At 42.1% G+C, this 23,753-nt stretch overlaps 1 protein-coding gene across 6 annotated transcripts in view; it reads right to left on the reverse strand.

Annotated features, from left to right (window-relative positions):
* SEMA6A (semaphorin 6A) overlaps positions 1 to 23,753 on the reverse strand; it is a 125,953-nt gene that overhangs the window by 79,934 nt on the left and 22,266 nt on the right. The window contains exon 1 of one of the 6 annotated variants that reach the window (XM_036848339.1): positions 6,746 to 6,766. The exons of the other annotated variants lie outside the window; for them this stretch is intronic. The gene's annotated coding sequence lies outside the window, so the exon portion shown is untranslated. Of the gene's footprint in view, positions 1 to 6,745; positions 6,767 to 23,753 lie in introns of those variants that run through there. 6 annotated transcript variants of the gene reach the window in all.

Genomic DNA, 23,753 nt, shown 5'->3' on the forward strand with positions numbered 1-23,753 from the left:
ATGAAAAGGTGAAAGTATAAATGAGGTTGGAGGAGGAATTCTTCTCCATCTTCCTCCTGCAAGCTGATGTTGTAGCTCTGTTCTAGGAGAAAGGGGTAGGGAACGTGGACTGTTTCATCTGCCCTTGTCAACCAGTTGGTTCTAATGACGTCTAATGATTAGTCTTAGATGGTCTGTTAACTGCATGGTGTGAAAGTCGGTAAGAACCTTCAGTTAAAAGTCAACCCTGAGACCACAAAAACCTTAGATAAGATTAAATTCTAACATCTAAAGAGCTCTCAACTAATCTGTCTAACAGGCTGAAATCCAACTCAAGTGTCATTAATTTAATAACACTCAAGTCTAAATGCCACAAAGCAAAAGCTTATTAAAAATGAACAACTTAGAGAACAAAAAAAGGGAGGGGGAGGGAAATGAGGATTTTTTTTTTTTAATTAACAACTTCTTGCAGGATATAAGTTGCAGGTATCATTTCCTTTAGGCCAAATCATTTAAGTGAATCTAGTTGTAAAGCAGTTTGCACTCTCCAGGATCACTAGAGGTTAAACACCTAATCAACAAATGCGTAGCCTTTTTTATCGCTTCCCTTTCCTTTCTTCATTTCCTTTCTTAACAATTGGATACTATTCCTGAGTGATTAACATAGCACATGATCTCCTTCTCATTTTCCAACTTCATCCTTTGAAACCAAAAGTGAATTAACAGTCCTTGGTAAGCTTCCTGCCATGGTTCTCACTTGCTTACGGATGTGATGTGGATTTCTGGAAATGCCCAGTTAAAGGAGAGTGCGTCCACATAGACTCCAGTACCCTGCTGACCTGTCCCTCTCACTCACCTCACCCCCATCCTTCCATCCTCATTTGCCTTTACAGTATGGAGCTGATACTGCAGAAGCAGCCGATTATCAGGAAAGCCAGCTCAGGTAAATTAACTTAATGAAACAGATAACTCTGTATATAAGTATACCTTTGAAACTGACTAGGCTCAAATATCCACTCAGCTAATGAGCCTGCGCTAGGACCCTGGCAGAGGTGTAATCCTTCTGCCGCTAAAAGCCTTTCCACAGCCCTGCATCCTATCTTTCTGTCCGAAAACTAGGCAGGAGCTTAACAGCTGCCAAGCTTCCAAAATGCAAACAGCAGCAGTTGCCTATCTAAGTTGTGAGTGATGGCGCACAAAAATACACAGCTACTTCATCGTTATTCTGGCCCGCAGCAAATTAAGGATCTAAACCTTTGTGCTAGGCAGATAGCCAGTATATCGTGGGGGACTGCTGTGGCTCTATAATTATATCCAGCCTGATAATTACCCATTCCACCGCTGTGAATGGCCGGTACCCAGGGACTTTAATTTTGCTGTCCCCCTCCACCAGTTAATGCCTGACCCTCTGTCACTTTGACTGTGAAAGACGCTGAAGGAGACAAATGAGTTTTTCTCTGACTATGTTAAATTAACTAATGGATTCTGATTGTGAAACTGGCATCACAATAACAAACCAAGGCTCCGCCGTGCTGGGTGGACATGTAGACAGTCTCTAAGGGTGTTACTAACCTCAGGCATTAAAACAAAACAACAATAAAACCAAAAAAATCCGGCGAGTGTGAATGTAAAGAACCTATTTAGCGTGACTAGTGATGAACGAAGTACTTTATATTTCAACCCGTTATTTTGGTATCTATCTGAGACACATCTACAAGAGAGCTGTTGTAGGGCCTAAAACTAGGGATTAAGTGACCAGTTTTAATCAGCATTTCCCCCTTTTCTTTGAGTGCTTTTGTTTTCCTAATCACAAGGTGGCTGTCATTCAATATGGCTGCACATCCATTTGCGCTAAATGTAAATCTTGAATATCTTAGACTGAAAATAATCACTGTTTTCATTGCTTTCATTCTAATGTAAAAGGCACTGTTGCTTCCAGTAATTGGTAAAGGACATTATAGTCTGTCCAATAGGGTTAATTGTACAGATTCCAGTGTTGTAGCTCTACAGACACTCCCTGTTACACATGGTCTTAATTTTTAATATGTATTTTTCGTTTAGTTCACTAAAATATTATGGGTTTCATATTCGTGCAGCTGAAAAGATAAATGTCCTTTCCCATGTCCCCATCACTAGTCTGTGTGTTCTGGGAGGTTAAAAAACTGTAACTCATCTGTTCCGTACCGCATTAAGAGTGAAATTTGGCAATCTAGATGTGAATTCGTTTCCAAAAAGAAACAGAATCTGGTAAGTTTTTGTCTTTTAGAGGAAGGAATATTTTAGAAGCTTAACTTATTTTAAAAAAGACTCATACTGATTCTTTAAAAAAGACAAAATTGTATGTAATTTTATTTAAACCCTTTGGACTTCTGAAGAGTAAAAAACCCATATTAATCTAAGAATTTTACTTTTGGGAACAGGATACTGAAAATGCAGAAGTCATAGAATCTTTCTTAATCACTGACCAAAAATACCTGTTTACCTTTATTGTAGGTGCTATATTTTCAGAAGGGTTCCCTCTGCCTAAGAGGAATTTATTTTTGCAAAATAATAACATTTTATTGTGTTTACCATGCGTCAGGCTCAGCGCTCTTTATGTGTTATGACTCATTTCATCCTCACAACATCTCCAGACAGATGCTATTATTATCATCCCCATTTTGCAGGTCAGGAGACTTCCTAAGGTCACACACTAGTAAGTGGGGGAGCATGGATTTGAACCCTGGGCAAGCCGACTCCAACGCCTATTCTTCACTACTGTGCATACTGCCCTCTAATCATAGTCATTTCCTAAATATTAAATTCACTAAACATTTAATAAGTGCCTATTAGTCTAAGTGCAGGGCATCGTACTGGAGGTTGGGGGTTAGAAATGGGAGGGTCTAGAGTGGAGAAAAGGGGGGACAAAGTTTTAAAAAAACATTCTTCCTACAATTCTGTCGGTCAGATGGACATGACTCAATGACTTTAATTTGATGTTATAAATCCTGCCTTTCCCAGTTGGCCTTTCAGGCTGGGGAACTGTGGGACCGAGAGGCTAGTGTCAGAGGCACTTGGGTCTCTCGGGTCATGCCCGGCCCAGTCGACCTGTGTAAAGGTCCTCCTTTGCCACTGGAGACATTTACAGGGTTACCCTCCTAAAGGCACCCACAACCTGGTGGTAAAAGTCCTCACCTACGTCACATCACGGTGCCTTGTTATTTTCCCTCAAACTCCAGTGGACATCAGTCACAATGCCTTTGGATGCAGTTGCTTTGAAACCACTGGCTCTTAGCACCCTGTCACACATAAGCCAATTGTTAAAGTGTCATTAGCAGAGACCCAGACAGATGACAGGTGTAAACAGTTTGTAATTTACAAAGTGCAGGGTCAGGTTTCTCCACGCCCTCTGCCAACAGCTCACAAGCACACCTTAGCTTGGCCCTGTGTATGCACTGTACACATTTTTACAGGACTGTTTTTAAATAAATCCCATGTCGTGCCTATTTAGTAACCTTTTGGCCATTTGAATCCCTCTGACTGTTCGTGCAAACTATGCAAAGCTATTGGTTAATTTTGAAGTTAACATTTCAAAACGTCCTGTCAGCTAAATAAACGCATGTGCCTTGGAATACTCTGAATGGACTGTCTTTCAACTCTGTGCTGTGGATTTCCTTCTTTTCTTTTTCCTTTTTTGAACCTGTGTGGTGCTCTTGTGCATTGGAGATGGCAGGTTTGTAATGACTAGCTTTTAAAGAGACTGTCCATTTGTTGCTCCGTGCACAGATGTGGGATTTCTGACGCCTTTTTAGTTGGTCCTACTGAGCTGCCTTCTGCATTTTTCAGTGCTGACATGTCTCAGTAAAACTTTGACTAACTGGAATACTTAGGGGAGGGGGGTTCTGGCTGAATGATTTCCTGGTTAAACTGAAAGTTATTTAGAAAGCTCTTGTTATTGAAAATCTTTCCAAAGTACATCAGCACGCTTTTCTCTGGAGCGAGGCAGCACTGCTGGAGAAAAATTGTACATAGCCGTTTGGAAGGGCTGCAGACAAATTTAGCAACACTGCTAACTGCTCTCCAGTCCTTTCTCTTACTCGAAAGCAGCCCCTGTCTGGATTGATGAGGCAGTTCAGATTGCAGACCCTTACTACCCTCTTCAAAACCTCTTTCCCTGTCTAGGTGGAGGCCCCACTTCCTACCGGGGGCGTAAAACCAAGGCCAGGTGGCCTTCGGCTCTCTCTTTCCCGTTCTCACACACCTCCAGGCTTCCCTCCCTCGGGTTTCCACTTGCCTTCAAGACTCATCCCTCCTTCACCTAGTTCCACATTCATTATTTCCACCCTCCCCAAGGAGGCTGCATCTCTTGGGCCCTTTCTCTGGAAGTTTCATTCTCTCCCAACCCACTGACACAGCCATTAACACGCCTGTCTCCCTACTCCAAACAAACCTTTGTCTCCGTCTGTCCTCCCCTTGAAGGCCTTAACCTTCATTGCCAGATGCCTCGCCCGGGTTGGTACAGCTCCAACCCGCGTTTACCTCCCGACCTCCATCCGCTCCCCAGTGATCTGTTTCCCCTCGCCTGTAACTCCACCGGACCTGCTCTTTGCAAAGGCCACCATGGACTAGCTCTGGAATCCAGTGGCTTTATCTCAGCAAGCCTTGTCGATTCTTCCTGAATACAGCTAGAATTCCTTCCCTTCTTTCCACCTCTGCTGCCACCTCTGTTCTGCTGACTGCGTATGGAGCATGAATCGGGTCTTAACCCGCTTCACTGCTTCCACCGCACTTGGAACAAAATACAGGCTTCCTGGACCCACGGCCGTGCACGCTCAGCTCCTGAGAGCCCTGTCGCCGCATTCCAGCGAGGCCAACTTCGGGGCCCTCAGATGTTCTAGAGCTCCTTCTTGCCTGGAGCTGTTTTCCCTCGTGGTTCCCTCTACCTGGAGAGCTCTTCCTCCTGGCCTCCCTGGCTTGCTCTTCCTCCTCCTGCAGGCCTTAGTTCAAATACTACCTCCTCTTGAGACCTTCCGTGACCAAACCATCTGTGTGGGTTCCTGACACCCCCTCCTCATCACAGCGCTCTTCTTCATGCAACCCCGTTCTTTCCCTTCGTGCTGCTGACCACAGGCTGTCGTGGGCGGTGTACTCACTTGCTCACTGGTCGGGTTATCTTTTGTGGCCACTAGACTTTGAGCTCATGAGTCCTTGGATCATGTCCTTTTTATTCACCACTAGACACCCAGTGCTGAGCCCGCACTGGGAACACAGTTACTGAATGACTGAATGAACAAATGAAGACTCTCTACTTTTACAACAGAGGGCCTTTCTAGAAGGTTACAGAAACCTCACCAAAGATGTAACTCAACAAAGAGCAACTGACGAAGTTCACATTTTCAGCTTTCTAGCATTTGAAATGCTGTACTCATCTTTACCTATACGTAAATCAGGCCCCTCAGCCAGGAGGGGAAAAGCACTCAGCATCATACAAATACATGTGCTGCTATAAGGAGACGAGAGTCTAAAGAAAAGCACAGACATTGTGTCGAGAGCAGGGACTCCGATGCCCTGAAGGAAGGAAGGAAGGAGGGCAGCGTGGACTATGCGGGTATAAGTCCTCTGCCCTGGGAGGCTAAAGTTAGACCAAGCAATAAGGTCATTGACCTGGCTGGGCAACAGGGAAGCTGGGTAGCAAGTGGGATGCAGATCTGCAAGTCTGCACAAATGCAAAGTTGGCTTTGCAGCGGCTAGAGGGAGAGCACAGGAAGGATCTGGGTGGAGACACATAGAAATTGCAGCGATGAGCAAAAGCTTGCAGCATAAGGAGGCTGTTGTGAGTGAGCGGCAGGAATTCTGTGATGGGCGCGTGATCTTGGATTTTGAACAAGATGAAACTGTGATCCAGGTAATATCACAGTTATTCTGACTTTGTATCCAATCAGAAACACAGGTAATTGGGTTGTCGATGTTTCTAATATTCGATGGGAATGTAAACTGCAGGAATAAAGGCTGCTGACAACCCGAGGGAGATGATGAAAGCAGCCCCATCAGCTGGGGCTCAGCTGGAGTCATAAAGCATTCCCATGCACACTGGCGTCCTGCGCGGTCCAGGGGGGCCCACACACCCTGAAAAGCGGGGCTGATGCTGAGCTGAGGGAGAAGTTGGAAATATGCAGCACCTTTCAACAAATGTTCAGCTTTTAAACAAGTCATGTTATAACTGTAGGAGCAGAGTTTCTGCTTAAGACTCCTCCTATAGACGATCTTGTAAAACAGGTTACACCCACTCCCTCGATTTTTCTCCAAGCCAGATTTTCCTATACTGAGACTGTTTGACAGCAGGGGACTTCTGTATCATTCTAAAGCAAGAAGATGCGGTAGTCATTTTGCATGGTCCTTAAGTTTTTAGGCATTAAAAAAAAAAAAAAAACTATTAAAAAATTAAACGCCAATACTAAATAACTCAATCCTATATACCCAAAACGAAATGATTTCAAATAAAGATTGATTTCAAATAAATGATTTCAAATAAAGTCCATCTGGCTTTTAGTTCACCCAGCCCTGTCTTCCCGCAGGGAACAGTCATTTCCTCTGCATAGACGGGTTCTCCAGAATCATCAGTTAGAAAACTCACCTTAGGCAGTGAGGAAGCAGCAGCCAGCACCAGTAAAGTTGCCTTCCTCTTCCCCCACCCCCCTGTTGCAATTAGATTCGTTTTTTGGTATTATTTTAAGAGTGATTGGAATTTAATTTTAGTTAGGAAGAGCTGGGCCCATTGTTTACTTACAAACAAACAGAAGAATCCTCTCCCCGGCACTAGAGTCCCTGCTTGGCTGGTTTTAAATAGATGAGGCTGACCAGATATTTACCATCAGCTTGGTGAAGAAAGAGACATTGTCCTAGGGAGCCAGTGTCCTGGGAACTCAGTTCACACAGTGATGCATTGCTCACTGGGTGGGGACTAGGACCAATCAGAGTCTCACTGTACATTTCACGGAGGTGGGACCGAAACAGGAAAGGAAAAAGTCCCCAAGTGTCAGCATGTTGGGAAGACATGGTTGCAATAATATTGTGAAACAAACGCTGGCTGGCAGACAACAACCGATAACAAACTGCAAAATGCTTATTGGGCTTTGACCAAGAAAAAGGCCCCCAGTCTTTCTGAGGACACTGGCAAGAATCCCAGGTCCTGCAACTCCTGACGAGCTCCCTGAGCAGTGTTTCCTTCAGGTACTGCATTGTCAGCAGCGAGATGTTCTCAGCAGTCAAGGAACAGCTGCACAATGCAAGCAGCCTCTGAATGGTCCAAGAGCTTTTTATTCAGCCCTTGTGTGGTATAAAAAAAAACAACAAAAAACAAAAAAAACGCCCCAACTGGTATTCTTTTGTGCTTTACAAAGGCAGTACTTTTCTGGCTCCAAGTTCAAGACTCATGGGCTATTAGGAGAGGCATGATAGACAATGTATTAGCATGTGTGAAAAAGAATAGGCGTTCCTAAAAATCAAGTCCATAATAAGAGCAGCCCAGTATTTGGAACACCTACCTAGTCAGAAGCATTTCTAGCAGCAGTTAGAAGGTAAGCATTCTGATTCATGTGCTTTTGATGAAAATCTTTTGGCAATAGTCACACACACACACAAACACACACACACACACACACGCGCGCGCGCGCTCACTCGAAGATCTATCGATAGGAAACTATAGCAGGTATTCATAATAAAGGTATTCCTTATGTAGGGTGGTAATCGAAGCTAGAATCACAGAAAAATTAGAGCTAAGAAATCATCTAGCAGTATCTCAGGCTGCAGAGAAGAAGAAGCCTTCTTCCAGAAGAATAGGCTTCTGGAGAAGTTAAATGACTTGCCCGAAGACACAGAGATACTTCATAAGGAAACTTTCACATGCCCTGCATGTGAGACAGTGTTTAGGAGTCGGTGGAGACCAGATCATGGATTTTGCCATCAGTCCAGTCTGGGCTTGGACGCCTAGCACTGCTCATTTCCAGTTGTGTCACCTAGGGAAGCATGCTTTTACTCTTCAGAATCTCAACTAATTCAACTAAAAAATGGGGATCATAGTAACAGGTGCCTTTAGGGTTGCTGCTCGGATTAAGTGAACAAATAGCATGCACTAAAAAAATATTGGTTGCTATGATTGTTGCTATTATTATTTTTTTTAAATTAATTAATTTATTGGCTGCGTTGGGTCTTCATTGCTGCGCGTGAGCTCTCTCTAGTTGCGGCAAGCGGGGGCTACTATTTGTTGCGGTGTGTGGGCTTCTCATTGCAGTGGCTTCTCTTGTTGCGGAGCACGGGCTCTAGGTGCGCTTCAGTAGTTGCAGCACGCAGGCTCAGTAGTTGTGGCTCGCAGGCTCTAGAGTGCAGGCTCAGTAGTTGTGGCGCACGGGTTTAGTTGCTCCGCAGCATGTGGGATCTTCCCAGACCAGGGCTCAAGCCCATGTCCCCTGCATTGGCAGGCAGATGCTTAACCACTGCACCACCAGGGAAATCCCTGATTGTTGCTATTATTAATAGTAGTCATGTTTTCACCTTCTTGGGAATTTTAGTACATTTAGAAAAAATAACAGAAAAGATACTAAAAAAAAAAGCCCACGAGAGTATATGAGTTAGCATATGGAGAATAAATGCAGGCAGGTCACACAAGAAATATGTTTAATTGCTTTATCTGCTCTTAAAAACTTAGGTCAGTTACTCTGTAGGAATAACAGTCTGCTGTCTTCATACATGAATATCATTCCTCTTATCCATCTACTTAGCTCAATTGTTTGAGGGTTTATTTCCCAATGTTAGTAATAGGTATTTGTTGATTCTTTAAAAACATTTTACCTTCCTCAAATAACTTCCTGCTGAGCATTTTCATTTTTTTCCCGTGATGACGGGTGGGTATCCTAAAGTAATGAACTTGGATGGCCAGGATGCAATGCCACTTACTGTCCTGAGATGTCAGCCTCACACGTGTGGAGCCACCCAGGCTGTTGGGATAATGCATGACTTTCAGGTCCTTCAAATTCCATGTTTTCCAAAGCTCTTTCAACACTATCATTTTACATGAGTTCTCTGGATAGTTCTGTTCAGAGGAATAGAATTTCGAATAGAATTTCAGTTAGCGCTTTTGCTTTCAACAACAGTTTTGTAATATTTTTGTCCGTTATCTTATTTAACCTGTTGTGTATATGTTGAACTGTACTTAATAGCTGTTTTTCATGTACTTATATTAACTCGGAGTTGGTAGTGTTTTTTGATGGAAGTCATTCATAACAACCAAGAAAATATCATTTTCAGTTGTATGTTCTGCAACCAGGCAAATTTTTCTTCATTATATATAAAGTGCAGTTTTAAACGGCTACATCTTTTCCTTACGTACCACACCCCAACACCCCGACTTATGGAAGTTAGAACAAATGGCATTTCTTTCCTCAGCACTAGGCAACTTTTTGCGATGGGGTTTTAGCTCTGATGATCTGGGCAAGCATTATGTGGTAGTTCTGCTTCCTAAAGCTGAAAGTGATACTGGATTGCTTTTGTAGTTCTTGTTGGTTTTTGGTCTTCTTCCTGGAATATATGTCACACATTCCTAATTCTAAGGGTGCTTAAGAGGTGTGAACTGTAGAGTATGCACATAACCTGACATGCTATGAAAAGCATTCTCCTGGTTTTGCGATCTGATAACAAAACAAATCATTGACGCTTAGCGCTTGTAAGAACCGTCTTGCCTCTGCAGCTGCGCTGGGCGGTGCGCAGAGCTGCCATCCATACTCTGAGGTTATACTTCAAAGAAATGGCTCCCAGTATTCTAATATGGTAACCTTGTACCTCTCACTATAATACATCTTCATAATTCCCCTAACGCTGACTTGTGTGGCCTTTCTTTAATTTGTGCCTGATTGATTCCCCTCAAATCTCACATAAACATAAAAAAACTGATGGATTTCCTTCAGTAACTTGATTTTCACTGCTAGAATTGTTAACACCATTTCCGTCAGTGGTAGACGTTCAGATTAAATGATTTACAGGTCTTCTCTATGCAGAAAACTGTAAGACACTGATAAAAAATTAAAGATGATACAAACAGGTGGAGAGATATACCATGTTCTTGGATTGGAAGAATCAACATTGTGAAAATGACTCTACTACCCAGAGCAATCTACAGATTCAATGTAGTCCCTATCAAACTACCACTGGCATTTTTCACAGAAGTAGAACAAAAAATTTCACAGTTTGTATGGAAACACAAAAGACCCCGAATAGCCAAAGCAATCTTGAGAAAGAAAAACGGAGCTAGAGGAATCAGGCTCCCTGACTTCAGACTATACTACAAAGCTACAGTCATCAAGACGGTATGGTGCTGGCACAAAAACAGAAATATAGATCAATGGAACAGGATAGAAAGCCCAGAGATAAACCCACACACATATGGTCACCTTATTTTTGATAAAGGAGGCAAGAATATACAATGGAGAAAAGACAGCCTCTTCAATAAGTGGTGCTGGGAAAACTGGACAGCTACATGTAAAAGAATGAAATTAGAACACTCCCTAACACCATACACAAAAATAGACTCAAAATGGATTAAAGATCTAAAAGTAAAGCCAGACACTATAAAACTCTTAGAGGAAAACATAGGCAGAACACTCTATGACATAAATCACAGCAAGATTCTTTTTGACTCACCTCCTAGAGAAATGGAAATAAAAACAAAAATAAACAAATGGGACCTAATGAAACTTAAAAGCTTTTGCACAGCAAAGGAAGCCATAAGCAAGACGAAAGACAACCCTCAGAATGGGAGAAAATATTTGCAAATGAAGCAACTGAAGAAGGATTAATCTCCAAAATTTACAAGCAGCTCATGCAGCTCAATATCAAAAAAACAAACAACCCAATCCAAAAATGAGCGGAAGACCTAAACAGACATTTCTCCAAAGAAGATATACAGATTGCCAACAGACACATGAAAGAATGCTCAACATCATTAATCATTAGAGAAATGCAAATCAAAACTACAATGAGATATCATCTCACACCAGTCAGAATGGCCATCATCAAAAAACCTACAAACAATAAATGCTGGAGAGGGTGTGGAGAAGAGGGAACCCTCTTGCACTGTTGGTGGGAATGTAAATTGATACAGCCACTATGGAGAACAGTATGGAGGTTCCTTAAAAAACTAAAAATACAACTACCATACGACCCAGCAATCCCAGTACTGGGCATGTACCCTGAGAAAACCATAATTCAAAAAGAGTCATGTACCACAATGTTCATTGCAGCTCTGTTTACAATAGCCAGGACATGGAAGCAACCTAAGTGTCCATTGACAGATGAATGGATAAAGAAGATGTGGCACATATATACAATGGAATATTACTCAGCCATAAAAAGAAACGAAATTGAGTTATTTGTAGTGAGGTGGATGGACCTAGAGTCTGTCATACAGAGTGAAGCAAGTCAGAGAAAAACAAATACAGTATGCTAACATATATATATAGAATCTAAAAGAAAATGGTCATGAAGAACCTAGGGGCAAGATGGGAATAAAGACGCAGACCTACTAGAGAATGGACTTGAGGACACGGGGAGGGGGAGGGGTAAGCTGGGACAAAGTGAGAGAGTGGCATGGACATCTATACACTACCAAATGTAAAACCGATAGCTAGTGGGAAGCAGCCGCATAGCACAGGGAGATCAACTTGGTGCTTTGTGATCAGCTAGAGGGGTGGGATAGGGAGGGTAGGAGGGAGGGAGACGCAAGAGGGAAGAGATATGGGGATATATGTATATGTATAGCTGATTCACTTTGTTATAAAGCAGAAACTAACACACCATTGTAAAGCAATTATACTCCAATAAAGACATTAAAAAAAATGATTTACAGGTCTTTGAAGTCCAGATACTTTATATTTTGGTTTTTATTTTACTTCTGTCCTGGAATTTCTTAACTTCTTGATTTTTATATAAAAATATAATTATTTAGGTCATTGGTCACATCAGTTGTTCTCTCCTATGTATCTTAAATTAACATTAGCTGTAGAACACATTATATTGCTTTGGTGAATTTTTAGTTTGTTGAGTAAGTGTTCTTGAAAATTTTCTAATCTCATTGATCTGGTAAGTCTTCTTTCCATTACCAGTTAATTTCATCATATTCATTTTCTTGTACTAAACTGTGCATTTTTTACAAAACTTTTCTTTTACTGTAACTTCTTTGTTAGGTAAAAGATGGATCTTTTTTATATGCTCAGGCTGATATTTTCTTCAGATAATGAGACAGGATCCAAATACTCACTCTTCTCAGGGCATGCAGTTATTGTAACACTAAGATATATATATATTTTTTGATAGGGAAAAGTATCCATTATCATTCTTTTGATTCACTATCAGTTCAAATGCCACTTGTAAAGTAGGTAAGTGAAAAATTACTATGGTAAATGCAGGCCAAAATGGACTCTGTCATCACCACAAACTGCAACACAGAAGCCATTTCCTGCCCTGTGCCCTCCATCCCTGGATAAACCCCTGCTTCAGGTGTTCACAAAGATCCCTTAATTTCTAGCTATAGCTCTATTTCAAGCCACTTCTACTAGAAGAGGCTGGCCCCTTGTTATTCCCTGAAACAGAGCAGAAATGAACTCCCCTGTCTTTGCTGCAGGTCACTCTAACCTCTCACTGTCAGAACCATGATATGGCAAGATAAGGAGGTAGGGCATGAGGGTGCACTGGAGTTTTGTCCCAAGATTCCCTGTTTGGTTGTAATCTGGCATCCCTCATATTTCAGAGACTGATGTTGTGTTTATGCACGTGTTACATACCTAATGTCAAGAGTGAGAGAGCGAGAAAAACAAACTTGGTCCAAGCTAACATTTTTCACTTGTGTCTTCCCTGGCAGTTTATTCTCATTTGACTGGCACCAATACCAGCCAACAACTTCTCCTTCAGATCAGCATCTTTTGGCTTTTAGATGACAGTATATTTCTGCATGGCTGCATGCAGACAGGAAAAAGTCTTGTGTAAATAATATTTTCCATTAGCAACACTGAACTGATGTAAAAGCTCTCGATCCATCCCAAGACAACAAAATTCACAAGCATGATAATAGGAAGATGACAATGTAAATGGTTTACAGTGGAGATTGTTGTGCCCCACTTGATTCTAATTGGGGCAAAATAGAGGAGTCAGATCTGGATCATGTCTTTCTCAAGCTGCAAATGCTTGATAACATTCATGTGGATCAGCGTTGATGGGTGGTGCCAGCGGAGGGTGAACACAAAAACAGTTGAATCACATGCTGGCCTGGCTACGCGAAATGCTAATTAGTGATGATCCCTGTGTCCAATGCACGTTAAATATTCAAAATAAGAATCCAGATTCATACCACAGGTCTTTGATCTAAACCTGTTGTGTTTGTTTTCAGAAGTCTTATTATGACTATTGTGTGTGAGGGAGGGGGGGAGGTAGAGTCACCAAAATTATTATTATTTATTTTTTAAATGATAACTAGTATTCAAGGACATTTGAAAGCGATATTCTTAAAAGGTAGCAACCCTAGACTGATGTGACTAAATAAAGGGTAAACGACTGTGCATGATCCTATGCCAAGGCCACACACACAAGTTCATTCTGTCAGTAGCAAGCTCACATTGTTGTCACTGTAAGTTCAAAGGCTAATTAATAGTTAGAAGAACTTGGTAACATCTTACACCTGAATGAGTATCTAGGGCAGAAGAAACCTTAAGCTTTTTAAGATGCTTTCTTTATCCAGTTTTCTCATGTGCAGAAACACATGTTGTATCTTGGGAAATGCACTAGTGTTTGCGTACTGCATTTCTTCCCCATGTTTTCTGAAAATTCTGTCCCTGCTGCTGGGAGGGTAGCCTGGAGAGCCATCAAAAACTAAGTCTCTTTACATTTCATCTTCATTTGAGATACAGGAACTGGTGTGGGATTTTTTAAAAGACTTTGGATAGGGAGTTTGAGATCATCATTTCTTATATCCTTTCTAGCTGTTCTTTGCTAACCAAAAATAGTGTAAAGGTCTAGGAACTATGCACCAAAGCCGCTACCATAACTAACCAATATTCTGTTGTTTATATAAGTCAGAAATCTGGACAGTTCTTTGAGAAATAAAGTATCTTCTAAAGGACACTCAGCATTTCGTCCTCGTTGCTCTACTGTGTTTTCTTTCTTTCCAAGAGACGCCTCCCCAGCCTCTTCACACACAGATACTATTTTAACAGCCTTTTTCTAAAGGACCCTGTCTCTTTATCTTTCATTAACAGGGTTAAGGAAACATTTGTTTTCTCCCCTCTCATTTACTTTAGACTACAGGGAATTTAAAAGCGACACCCACCCATACATCTACTGTATCAAAGAAACTAAAAAAAAAAATTGTTTTCAAAGGCAAATGACACACTCTACTGGATGCCGAAAGAATTTGGATTTCTTTGAAGGTGAAGCCTGACCATTTGCAGATACTGGTAGATCAGGGCAAACTTGTGGGGTTTAGCATCATTTTAAACTCTGCATAAAGCTGGTTCCTGTGTCACGCTTGGACAAACAGGAAGCGTCTGTGGCTGAATGGTCCCAGGAGCAAGGAAGTGAGGGTGCCAGAGCCTCTTCTGTTCGGGATTGATGGGTTCACTTCTCCATCTCTTTACTCCTCTAGGCCGGCAACCACTTCCTTTATTCCAGAGGCTGCTGCTTCAGCACCACTTGAACCTTTTCCCTGATATTTTTTGTCCTGTGGGAGATAGCATCATTTTCCATTTGTAACATCGGGATTCTGTGATGTCGGTCTATTTGAATATTCACAAAGCCCAAGCAGCATAACATCAAGTTGAAGGTTTTTCTCCCCTAAGCTCTGAAAATACCAGCTTTTCTCTTTCAAAATGATGTCAATTTCATTTTTCAACTACTAGGGGTTATGGTTGGTTTTTTGGTTATGGCTATACCTGCGTTCCTTTAAGCCATAGAAGGTGCTGCCTTTCTATTTCATAACTAATTAAATTTTACTTAATGTTTTTGGAAAGCCCTTACAAGTTCCCTTGGTTCAGTAAAAGCCTCTCCCCCTGCGCCCTCCCATGCATGGAGCCCGAGAGCCAAATAATCCAGGTCAGGAGAGGCTCGCTCCCACTTGGAACTTCTCCACTCTCACCTTTCCTGGGATCCTCTTTGCAACTGCAGATGTGTCTCAATCTTTTGTTTTTCTCTTGATCTAGTTTCTGCTGAAAATACTTTTTTCTTCCTAGAATGATTCTCATTACTCTTGAACCCTAATAGGTTCTATTGTAGAAATACTATAGAAATACCCACTAATCTAAAAACAAAACTTCTCCTTAATCTCTACACTTGTTAACCTTTTAAATAAGACCAAAAATTTCATTTTCTAATTCCAAGTGGTCAAGACTGGCCAACATGTGCTAACTTTTTGATCTTCTCCAAAAGTTTATAATCCTACTAGTTTCCTGGCTTTGCCGGACTGTTGCACCCAGATTAGGCAGCAGAGATACCACTCCCACATACTGACTCAGTTTGTGCTGGAAGAAGAAAAAGAGAAGTAAATGGGACAATACGATAAGGCAAACAGATTTGGTTAGATAATGAGGTTAAGCCTCCATGCTCTTGGTCAAGTCTCCAGTGTGGTCAGATTCATGCCCAACTAACCCTTTTCACGTTTGTGGTAGACTTCATAGGTTCTCTCTTCTCCTTTGCTTGTCATTAAATTCTTTAACCTTTTGGGCAGCTCTTAAAATACATTTGGCCAGTCTTTAATTACATGGCAGTCAGTATTCTCTGCTGTATTTCTCAGGCAGATTAAATGTGCCTTGGTAGAGATAGGAAAAAAAATTCTCTTTGGTCCCTAGTATTTCCAAGAAATAACTCATCTACTGGAAGAGCTTGGAATAGACTCTAGTCCTTCTTCCAGAAACATATTTACACTTCCGGTTTATTACTGCTGAAGGCACTCCTTCCAACCTCTGTCACTAGGGGTGGCCTTCCTTATGAGAGTTGGTTTCTGAGATCACTGAGGAATCTCCTTCCCAACCGTCCCTCCCGAGCTTGGGGTCAGGCACAATCTGGGACACAGATGCAGTTTGCAGTTTCCTTGTGTACTTCTTGGGAGAGGTCTCCTGTGATTCTCAGAATGAATTCTGCCTGCCAAACAGGACTGAGATAATTACATCAGAATGTTACAAGGACAAAAAATTACTGGCCAACATGTAATTACTGTGATATCGCCATTCCTAGTCAATATTTCTCTAGCTTGGTACTTATTGCTTTTAGACTTTGGCATGAAAGGTGAAGTGGCAGGGGTTTATCTGCAGCCTCACCCTCCACTGTTACAGGAAACTGTAAGAGTCTTATTCACATACTACCTAATCACTTGATTGCTCTGGAAACTGGTGGCCCAGAGTGGGAAAGTAAGAGACAAGGGTCGATCTAGTCTCTCCATGTAGGTAGGAAGAGGCTATTCAGAATGTGGTGACAGTCTGCTCTGAAGAGGAGCACTTTTTATCCTGCCATCTTCACAGCCCCATCCAGTTCTGCTGTCCTTCAGAATTGTGGAGGTGATGGCAGAAATCCTCATTTGCCTTAGAATCAGGGAACACGGTGTGAGCTATCCTGGGAAGCTGTTATGATGGTGAAGATTGTCTTGGGCTGTAAAGCATTTTGGAAGCAGGAAATTTTAATAAAATAAGTCATTTCAGTAATAAGTGCATCCTAGAAACCAAGGGCAGAGTCTTGTTTCCTGCAGCCAAAAGCTCTGAGACCTGACGAAAGCCATAATCCTAAAGGCCATTGAGATTAGTGTCACTCTTCTTATCACCCAGCGCTCTCACCTCATTTCTATTTGCCCATGTGGCCTTGGGGCTGTTAGACAAAGATTGGACCCTCATGACTCCACAGGTACAGGCATGTCAAGGTCCAAGTTAACGACTTCCCTGAGACACTCTGCTTTACATCTTGAAAGATAAACTACCAACAGGGACTTCCCTGGTGGCGCAGTGGTTAAGAATCCGCCTGCCGATGCAGGGGACGCGGGTTCGAGCTCTGGTCTGGGAAGATCCCACATGCTGCAGAGCAGCTGAGCCCGTGTGCCACAACTACTGAGCCTGCTCTCTAGAATGTGTGCGCCACAACTACTGAGCCCGTGTGCCACAACTACTGAAGCCCACGTGCCTAGAGCTCGTGCTCCGCAACAAGAGAAGCCACTGCAATGAGAAGCCCACACACCGCAACAAAGAGTAGCCCCCGCTCGCCGCAACTAGAGAAAGCCCATGCACAGCAATGAAGACCCAGTGCAGCCAAAAATAAAATAAATAAAATAAATTTATAAAAATAAATTAATTAATTAATTAAATTAAAAAAAAAAAAAGAACTACCAACAAAGATCATCACATCCCTACAGTGTAGTTAGCTAGCAAGCTAAAAATGTTTTGTTTCTCCTTTTTCTATGACAGCCCCATCTTTGCACCCCACATTCTGTGGGTCCTCACATCTCATGTCCATGAATCCTTTTGCCCAGTGCCTCTCAAACATTACTGGGTACCACAGTCACCCTGTTTCAATGCAGACTCACCGCCAGTCAGACTGGCGGGGGGTGGGGAGGCCTGAGCGTTTGCGTTTCTCATAAGCTCGCAGGTGATGCTAATGCTAATGCTGCTGGTTGGTGGGCCACACTTCCAGGAGCAAGGCTATAGATCACCTGTCCACTGGATCATAGGGCCGGAAGTAGGTGAAGTCTGGGAGCTCTTTCCTGCAGCCAGAAGACTGTCCAGATTGCCTGGAAAGCCCCCATACTATTACACAGATCCTTATCCTAACCCCTTCCAGTGAACGTAACACTACAAGGGGGGATTAAAGAGCTTTCAAAACTCGGATCTTGAAAATGACCCTGAGTCCACCCATTTTCCCTGATTCCATCTCCCCACATGTTAGCCACTCCCACCTCTTTTTTACTGCCCATTATAGCTAGTCTGAGCAAACACAAGCTTTGGCCTGATAAGCTCAACTGACTTTTCCATAAATACAGATTCTCATGAAAAACAGAAAGAAAAGGGAACAGAATGGAGAGGTGTTATATGTTCAATTTATTTTTGGTTCCAAACCTATTTCTTTCCTTAGGCTTGTTACCTGATTTCCATTAAGTCATCCTGTTTGCTCTCTGCCTTTGCATCAGTTTTTCCTGCTCTATAAAGACATTAAAAGGATTTTGAAAAAAATCTATTAGCCTTAAAAAAAAAATCTATCCTTTTATTTTAGTGGCACTGAAGAAATGGACATGTCTACCAAGTGTCCTGAAGAGGTATAGCCCTGATGTGGCTGAAAAACCTCATATTCTATTTTATGGATATTTGCTTTGATCCTTTTCTTCCAGGTCATCCCAATTGGGTTCCCAGCCAAGGAGTCCAATGTGCTAAACCCTCGAAATATATTCACACTTTATTTGTATTTGTTTATTTTTCAATATTCAAACATGAAATTAACTCCTAAAATGCCAGCCAGTCTGGGGTGTATGTTATCAGAAATGAGTGGTTTTTACATATTCTTAAGGTGAAAAGGGATGTTTTAAAAGCATTTACAATTTTTTCTCATTAGTTAACTATTTGATTAGTATTCTCTCTGTTTTTAAAAAAATTTATTTATTTATTTATTTATGGCTGAGTTGGGTCTTTGTTGCTGTGCGTGGGCTTTCTCTAGTTGCAGCGAGCGGGGGCTACTCTTCGTTGCGGTGTGTGGGCTTCTCATTGCTGTGGCTTCTCTTGTTGTGGAGCACAGGCTCTAGGGCATGGGGGCTTCAGTAGTTGTGGCATGCGGGCTCAGTAGTTGTGGCTCGCGGGCTCTAGAGCACAGGCTCAGTAGTTGCGGCGCACAGGCTTAGTTGCGTCACAGCATGTGGGATCTTCCCGGCCCAGGGCTCGAACCAGTGTCCGCTGCATTGGCAGGCGGATTCTTAACTACTGCCCCTCCAGGGAAGTCCTTGATTAGTATTCCCTTAAGTAATGTACTGATTAAGAAAAGGCCTTTGTTTCATCTCTTAAGGAAGCCTCTATAACAGAAGCTTTTATTTCATAACAGTATTACGAAGAAGCCAGCATTCAGACTGGCTAATAATGTCTTTGGATCTAAACCAGAGGAGAAACTCCAATGATGTAAACTCCTATACATTTGATGTTTAATCAAAGAAGCCAAATGATCCCTTGAGTCAACGCCAGGAATGTAAAGCATTCTGCAAATAAGGAGGGAACATGATCAATGCTATTAATTAAGGTGTATTATACCCAGAACCTTGCAGTATGTAACCTTCTCCCTGGGAGGAGCGGAAAGCACCTTTGGGGACTGCAAATTAATGCCATCTCCAAAAGTGCTGAACCTTATTCCTGGACATACCTTTTGTGCTGAAAGACTCTGGCCCCATGGCTATCGTGGTTATTGTGTAAGACCATCTACCCTATCACTTACGTTCACACCTGCAGGCAGGAATGTCTGGCAGCCCTGGAACTTACTGGAACTTAATTGTTTAGTGTATGGCTGATCAGTCTTGAATTGGTCCCAAAGCTCTGTGGGTGTGAGCACAGCTGGGCACTACAGCACAGCAAGAGCCAGTTATAATGCCTTCACCCTCCTTGACAACTTTCTTTTCTTTCTTTCTTTTCCGTACTTGAGATTTGCTTTATGGACCTTAGTTCTTGCTCCCAGGGAGGACTGGCACACTCCTGATACTGCCCACTTAGCTGCCGTCTCCTAGTTGGCTCAACAGTGGTTCTCAAGGCTCATGGTGTGTCTCAGTAAATATCACGTTTTTTCACACTGGAGCAGAAAACTCGCTTGAGGATGGTGTATGGAGAAAAGTTTCAAGCTCCATGCCGTGCAGGGCAGAAACTGTGCGTGTCATTCTAACACAGACTACTTTGAAAATGGGTTCTGGAGGGTTGTTGTGGGCTGTTAATACATCTCTGGGTTTTTGTTGGTCAAGAAGTATAAAACAGGCCTCCCAGTATTTGTGCTACATTTTTTCAATTTAATCTAGAAATATAATGGTGTATACCATGCAGAAGCTGTTGTTGTGCTTAAATAATACATTTTTCATTAATATAGCTTCTTCAGCTGAATAAAGGGTTTCTAGATATGTTTCCCCAAATCCCCTTTTCCATGAGAAAACTGAGGCCAGGGAACAAACGGGCTTTCTATCAGATTATACCAAGTCAAAAGAAGATATACAAAGGCAACTTTATTCTCTTTGTCTGTACAGCTTCAGTTCACCTTAAGACAGTACTGCTCTACACGATTCCATTCTGTAAACCATGATGGATAACCAAAAGGGTTTTGTTCCTATCCAAAAACATTTAAAACTCTGTTCTTAAGTGAATGCTGTTGTGAAAACTAAAGGAATAACGGGACAGGCCTAGCATTCTCTGTCAGCAATTTTTACTTCTAGAAAGAAGTGTACAATAGCTAAGGCATTATCTTGTAGATACAGTATTGTAAACCGCTAATTTAAAGCTTCTCAGAACTAGCTGATGGGAAGATCAGATAAGCACTTTTCAGGCTCTTGATGGATCAACTAAAAATACAGTTAAAAATCATTATAAGCAAACAAGAAAATGGACCTGATAAATCATCTCTTAAATGTCTGTGAAAATTAGGGGGAAAAAAAAAATCACAGGCTACATCCCCTCAATATAGCCAAGGATCTCTAAGAGGTTACTTTATAAGCCTCTACCATTTGAGGACTGAATCAAGAAATAAGAATTTCTCTTGGAGTCTGTTAGCCGTAACAATGGGATACATTCTCTTTTGTACCATCCCACAGCATATGGAGATCTCAGATACTAGAACACAATTCAGGCTGAAGCCTGAAGAGAGATAAGAAGCAGAAGGATATTGATGATTATGTTTATCTCCTGGAGGAGACTAGACTACCGTGAAACCCTTGCGACATTTAGAAGGGGAGGAGAAGGATGGGGAGCTGCCACGGGGGGAGCTTCAGCTGGAACCCCTAGTGAAGCATTTCGCCCCCCCTCTGACTGAGAGTTAGAGAGGTAAATTTCCTTTTCACTTCTGCCCACATTGACCAGAGAAATAAAATGTAAACAGAGATGGAAACTGGAGACATGACAGAAAAATAATTTTATTTATAGTAAGTGAGAAATTACACTTTCCTCTTCTAATGAGGCATAAATATCCAATTCTTGTTAGCAGAATGTGCCATGTGAGTACTCTTCTCCTGACAGCAGGGATGCATGTAGCATCTACGCAAAACGCACAAGAGAGTTTTCCCCTGTATCATTCATACCGTGTATAAATTATCAATTTTCAGAGCATTTAAAAGTATACAAACAATAACCAAAACAACCAATATTCAGACACTGTCACAAATACCTCACTGCCAAAGGCCGGTGCTACCTTTTGGACTGGTGACAAGCACACATTCAATTCACTTGGCTGTGACTGGTTCCATTGTTCATGGGCCTTCTAAATGGGCATCTTATGTTCATGTTTAAGTCAGTGACGGATCCTAACTTTGTACAAATAGAAAATAAGGAACTGTATCCCTTTAGGGTTTGAATAGAAAGGGGTTCATGGTTAAAGAGTTTATTTTTTTAGAAGGCATTTTAAACAGAGATGTTCTAATAAATATCCCTCATTTATTTCAGGTCATTAATTTCCTAATATTTCCTTCCATGCCTACTTCTAAGCCTCCTTAATTTTATTTTAAAAGTAAAATAAACTTATCTGCTGAAGGTTAGTCACAAATTTCATGCCGTCAGCAATGTCTGGATTATTTTAAGAAAGGAGAGATTACCAAGAGAATGATCCCCTCCAAGGTTATCTGACACCATTACTCTACCTTTTAGTTCTTGAACTTGAAACCAGCTCTGTGAAATAATACTGTGTAAGTGCCAATGTTAACAATATCTAATGATCCAGAGAACCCCGTGTCCGGTTCTGTGGGCTTGAAACCTTGCTTTTAACTGGCTTTTCTGAATCATAGCAAAAGCAAAGGAGATGCCAAAGGAGAGATTCTTGCCAATGACCAGCCGCCGAAGGCCCTGTCAATGTGCTCAGCAGACATCTCTGTGCCCTGTGGTCTGAGGACCGTCCACAGCACCCAGGGGCTCTGTATCTAACAGTAAGAATAGTGCCTTAGGTTTGCCTGGTGCTTCACCCTGGGTAACAACAGATATGACATCTGCACCAGAACCTTGGGAGAAAAGTTTGACTCTCTAATCATCTTACACCGTGAGGAACATAATTCTCAGAACAGTTTACTAAATCAGAGGCTCCCCAAATTGACCGATCATCACAATCATCCGAGGAACATTTGACTCCTGTTGGTTCCCAGGCCTCAATCCTGGAGATTCTGGTTAGGTAGGTCTTTGGCGACTCAGTTCCCCAAATAGCCTCATGTGTAAAATTCTCATCTTTAAGGACAGAAATCCAACATTATCAAAAGAGTTCTCGGGTTAGCTCCATTTTAAAATATTAGCATCCATTAGCTCATTCAACAAGTAACACTGAATGCAAAGATGGTAAGGGTGTAGCCTCCGTTCTTGGGGACCTCAAAGTTGAGTGGCTTTATGGAATTCGTAAAATGTCACTTAGGTGGGATACCGGCCATGACCGAAGAGAACATGGGTAGAAGAATCTGAAGGGGGAAGGTGGAGGAGGGGATTGACAGAGCAGGGGCTTTGGGCGTAGGCAAGGTGTCAAAGCAGATAAGGTTGGCCAAAAAGGGCAGACTTGCCCATGTCATAATTCGTGTCGAATCAATTCTATATCACATTCTCTAGCGCGTGCACGCGCACACACACACTCTTTGCAGCTTATGCCTCATCAGCGTGCTTATATAAACAGAAGATTTGGGGGGAAAAAGTAAAAATACCAAACACTTATCTACTACTTAGTATGTAATAGACCCTTAAGGCAGTTTACACATACTGACTCATTTAATCCTCACAGCAATCCTCTGAGGCAGACACCATTACTATTCCATTATACAGAGGAGTGAACTGAGGAACAGGGACGTTAAGAAGTTTGCCTGAGGTCACACAGCCCAGTGAGTGATGACCTTTGAATCTGTGCCCAAGCTCCAGCCTCTCTGCCGGTGACCACTGCCATGCTCCCTTTCTTCTCTCACACACATGGTTTCGTTTGCTGAAGTCATTTCCCTCCCACCCACCCCTAAGTTTTGACCTGATTATTGGATTCAGATAGAATAGGTATCTCAGAGGATGTAATCACAACAGGCTTGCTCTATCAACTTCCTGTTTGCAATTAAATGCAGACACGCTACAACAACAACATCAATAATCCCACTAAGGAATTAGAATGTCTGAACTGACACTTAAAAGTATCAGGAGCCATCAGCTTTCTGACAGCTAGGATAGGGCTTTAAAATAATACCTGCCTGATGTTTGCCACAAGGCCTCTCCTGAGAGTCTGTCACAGGATCCTGTCTGTAGATCCTGACTCAGCGATCTACATTAACCTAAAGAAACGGTGACAATAAAAAATGTAGGCAGGCCACCACCACATGTCCCTGAGAGCAGTCAGAGAATTCCTGATTAAACTGGAGAGCACGACGAGGTGAGCCATGGTCTTTGTTCTTACTCTCGAAAATTTCCCAGAATGTGTAAAATAGCTGTAGTCATGGCCTCAGGCTTCCTCTGATGTTCACATTGCTGTTTAAAAAAGGATTTTGTAGCCAACCATCCTTTTCAACATGTTTTCGTTTGCCAAGCTGAAAATTACAAAGCACAAAAGTTGGGCAA

This window comes from Balaenoptera musculus, chromosome 3 (genome assembly GCF_009873245.2).
Source record: "Balaenoptera musculus isolate JJ_BM4_2016_0621 chromosome 3, mBalMus1.pri.v3, whole genome shotgun sequence".
Taxonomy (NCBI): domain Eukaryota; kingdom Metazoa; phylum Chordata; class Mammalia; order Artiodactyla; family Balaenopteridae; genus Balaenoptera; species Balaenoptera musculus.